This window comes from Toxotes jaculatrix, chromosome 11, assembly GCF_017976425.1.
Source record: "Toxotes jaculatrix isolate fToxJac2 chromosome 11, fToxJac2.pri, whole genome shotgun sequence".
Taxonomy (NCBI): domain Eukaryota; kingdom Metazoa; phylum Chordata; class Actinopteri; family Toxotidae; genus Toxotes; species Toxotes jaculatrix.
Genome location: NC_054404.1, coordinates 25,464,007 through 25,468,288, shown reverse-complemented (window position 1 = coordinate 25,468,288; position 4,282 = coordinate 25,464,007). Strand labels below are relative to the sequence as shown.

General features: G+C 42.6%; 1 long non-coding RNA gene across 1 annotated transcript; it reads left to right on the top strand.

The window, feature by feature from the left end:
* The first annotated feature begins 2,390 nt into the window (after positions 1 to 2,390).
* Positions 2,391 to 2,869, top strand: LOC121189780. Its single transcript, XR_005894904.1, has 3 exons — positions 2,391 to 2,441; positions 2,554 to 2,694; positions 2,809 to 2,869. It is a non-coding gene; the product is annotated as an uncharacterized LOC121189780 (long non-coding RNA).
* The last annotated feature ends 1,413 nt before the right edge of the window (positions 2,870 to 4,282 follow it).

Below are 4,282 nucleotides of genomic sequence, written 5' to 3'. Positions count from 1 at the left end.
ATATAGTTCAGACTTTACTATTAGAAAAGGCAGGAAAGTGCCAGGGGCTCCAACTAAAAGGGCCCCTGGAATAATATTGAGGAGAAATGAACTGAGTCTCAGTTGTTTTGTGTGGAATAATCACCTGCAGCTTGTTTCATCAAGACATTTTCTACAGAAACACTGCAGACAAACAGATTGTCAGATAAAATCAGTGGATCTCAGTCCATCTGTGTGTCAGTGAATGGAAATGGTCGTCTCTGAATTGTGTGTGAAAGATATGAAAGAGGAAAGAAGAGCCAATCAGAGGAGGAGCAGCTGATATTTCTACAGGACAAATGATGGAGACATTTAAAAACTTTTACCAGTATGTCTCCTGACCCACCAGGCAGGAAAAGACACTGGACCTGTGCTATGGGTCGATACAGGGGGCCTATAAATCTCTTCCTCTCTCTCCTTTGGGCACCTCTGATCACAGCTGTGTGCATTTGCTGCCCACATATAAAACAGTTTTAAAGAGGGAGAAGAAAAAGATCAGGGACATAAAGGTCTGGACAGATGAGTCGGTGCTCTGCCTCCAGGGATGTTTTAACTGCACGGACTGGGATGTTTTCACACAGTCCTGTAGAGATGGTTTGGACTCATTGGTGGACATGCTCATACATGGTCTTTTGCAGGGATATGATCATTCCCTGTAAGCGTGTTCAAATATAACAAACTATAATTTACCAAATCAGTCAAAGCAGGATTACAAATCAGAACTGGAAAACAAGATGGCAGCAAACAAACTGGGTTCAGCCTGGGCAAGCATGAAAACTACTGCAGGCCTTCAGAGCACAGAGCTCAGATGCTGTGGTTTCTGTCCCAAAACACTAAATGATGTTAGAGCAGTCTCTCTGACTTCAAATTGAATGAAAACCTTAGAGAAACTGGTCAGATCTGAGGTCCTGAAGCAAACTGAACATGCACTGGATCCTCTGCAGTTTGCATACAGGCCTCACAGAGGAGTGGAGGATGCTACAGTGACTCTGATCAACATGCTTTTTAAACATCTGGATTTTAATGGGACACACACCAGGCTTTTATTTGTGGACTTGTCTTCTGCTTTTAATACAATCCAACCTCACATTTGAATTGAAAGGCTCCTACAACAGTTTGATTTAAATAATAATCTGGTGGGTTGGATTCTGGATGTTTTAACCAACAGGACACAGAGAGTGAGGGTCAACAGTACATTGTCTGACCAAAGGTGTTCTTCCACTGTTTCTCCTCAAGGGTGTGTGTTGTCACCACTATTGTTCATTTTATACACAAACATGTGTCAGAGCAGACATGACAGCAGAAGCATCATAAAGTGCTGATGACTCAGTTATTGGACAGTGAGAGCAGCCATGGACCAGTCATTGATGATTTAGTTCAGTGGTGTGAGGAATCCTACCTGCAGCTAAATGCTACAACAACCAAAGATATGCTCATTGATTTTAGGAGGAAACCCCACAGGCACCAAGTCACTGTAATTAAAGGTCAGACCATTGAGTATGTGCAGTCTTACAAATATCTTGGGACTATCATTGACAGCAAATTGACTTTTGAAGAAAATTGTGAAGTGGTTTGTAAAAAGGCTCAGAAACGTTTACACTGTTTAAGGAAACTTGTACATTTTCACATTGACTGAACCATAATGACCATGTTCTCTCTCTTTTATAGAATCCATTTTATCATTTTCTTTAGTGTCATGGTTCAGTCAGACAACTTTAAAACAGAGGAAGTCCTCAGACCAAATAGTTAAGTGGTCTAGTCGTCTGCTTGGTGAGTCCCAGCCAAGCCCAGTGTCCCTGTACAGCAGACAGGTACAGAGGACAGCTACCTCCATTTTAAATGATGACTCCACCCTTTGCACTGCCACTTTCAGCTTCTTCCCTCCGGGCGGAGGTTTATCGTCCCAAGATGTAAAACCCAGTGATATAAAAACAGTTTTGTTCCTGCTGCTGTCACAGAGTTGAACAAGCTGCAGTCATACATTGCACATACTGACTTATTTAACTTCTTATAAACTAAAGGTTTTTATTATTTTACCTTTTACCACAGTTATTCTTTTTTTTGAACCTTCTCTCTCTTTGATCCTGATTGGTGGAGCCCTGAGCACTTTTACTTTTATCATCATATTTATAGTCAGCTGTGTTGGTTTTGTGTATATGTGTTAAAAGGACTTCATCATTTGATCATCTGACTGCAAAACAAATCTACCTACAGGTACAAATAAAGTAACATGAACCTGAACCTGAGGATGATTTCAGTTGATGTGCAGATGAATGATTTGTATTTTCTCTTCAGATGAAGGTAGAAAGTGTGTGTGGATGTGAATTCAGCATCATGAATCAGTGTGAGGACAGAGAGGAGGGAGCCCCTCCCCCTAAAAAAGTCTGTGTGGGGACCATGAGATCCAGACCAAAAGCTCAGAGGTGAGATGAGGATCTTTAACTGTCCATGACTCTTCTCCATGTCAGAGCTCAGCACTCACATCACTGCACCATCATTATTCACACTCAAAGCTCTGTGTGTGTTGTGTTGAAGGCCAGAGCAGCAGCACACACCAGACTCTGCTGGACCTGGACCTGAACATGGACCTGAGCCCAGCTGTGTGTCCATGAAGCGTGACAGGTCAAATGATCGCCTCATTAATTTCAAAGGACAGCCTCCCTCTGCTGCAAAGAAGTGAGCTGCAGCTGACTACATGTTTTCTTCTTTACTATTAGAACACTGTATGAATAATAGATATGTTGTCCCTGTCCCCATGTCCCTGATGGTCCTAATCTCTGTGTCCGCCAGGATCCATCAGAGACCAGACTTCCCTGTACCTGAGCCCAGCTGTGTGTCCATGAAGAGTGACATGTCAAAGGGTCGCCTCATTGATTTCAAAGGACAGCCTCCCTCTGCTGCAAAGAAGTGAGCTGCAGCTGAGTTTAAAATGTATCAGACAGCTGTCCTGTATAACTGGTCTTCCATGAAAGATGAAGTGATTGTGTTTTGTCTCCAGGCTTCATGAATGACACAGTATATGAACATGATCAGGCTGAAACACAGGCTTTAGTGGCAAAGTTGATGTTTCTCTTTTCAAGAAAAGCACTTCTTATGTTCTTATATGTGTCATTCAGATCAGAACTAAAACTCCCTGTAACTCAGCACCTATCCAGTTCCAGTGTTTGTGTTAGTGTCCTGTAGCAGAGGTGAGACTTCTGTCAAACCCAGTGTGAGTCCTTAAAACTCATCATTTAAAAGGTGGACTTGTTGTGATGACTCTAGGTCATGAGGTACAGAAGTGATTGCTTGTTTCCTCTCATTGAGAATGTCACAGCACAGTAGTGTTTGCTTTAATCAGGACAGTCACCACAGAACATAAAAGCAGCTGTTGTTTGTGTACTCACGCAGCTACACTTGGAAAAATGCGTGATACAAACATAATGTGAGCTAATTCTTCATGATTCCTCCACAGAGTGGACCAGGAGAGCTCAGAGGTTCCCAGTGCTCAGTCTGCCCAGCAGCATCAAACACACCTGGACTCCATATTTATGGTCTGTACATGGACAACAACTACTTTGACATCTGTTGTGTTGACAATAATCTCCATGCTGCACTTTTTAGAGCAGTGGATTGTCAGTGTGTCCAACATGGATCTGATGTTTGGCTCCATGGTTTTACTTTGATTGTGTCATTCATATAGTTTTCTGTTCCAGCTGCTGGATGAGACCATTGTCACTTTTGTGAAGAAAGAGCTGAAGAATATCCAGAAGGTTGTGAGTCCAGATTACCCAGAATGCTCAGAGAGTCAGAGGGAGTATGAGGAGGTGTTGGACGGTGAGGATGAAGAGCAGAGGAGGAGCAGCAGAGAGGCTTTTGTGAAGATCACAGTGAACTTCCTGAGGAGAATGAAGCAGGAGGAGCTGGCTGACTGTCTGTACAGCAGTAAGAGGATTTCTCTAAAGATTCAACATGATGGACAAATGGGACATTTACTAACATCTCAAGACATGGAGGGAAATATGTTCATGTGTGTTCTTTAGGGGGATGAACATGTCATGTTTTCTTTATGAATCAGTCATTGATGTTGTTTCTTGTTTGTTCATTCAGGACATGTTGCTGCAGTTTGTCAACGTAAACTTAAATCTACTCTGAAGAAGAAGTTCCAGTGTGTGTTTGAGGGGATCTCTAAAGCAGGAAACCCAACCCTTCTGAATCAGATCTACACAGAGCTCTACATCACAGAGGGAGGGACTGGAGAGGTCAATGATGAACATGAGGTCAG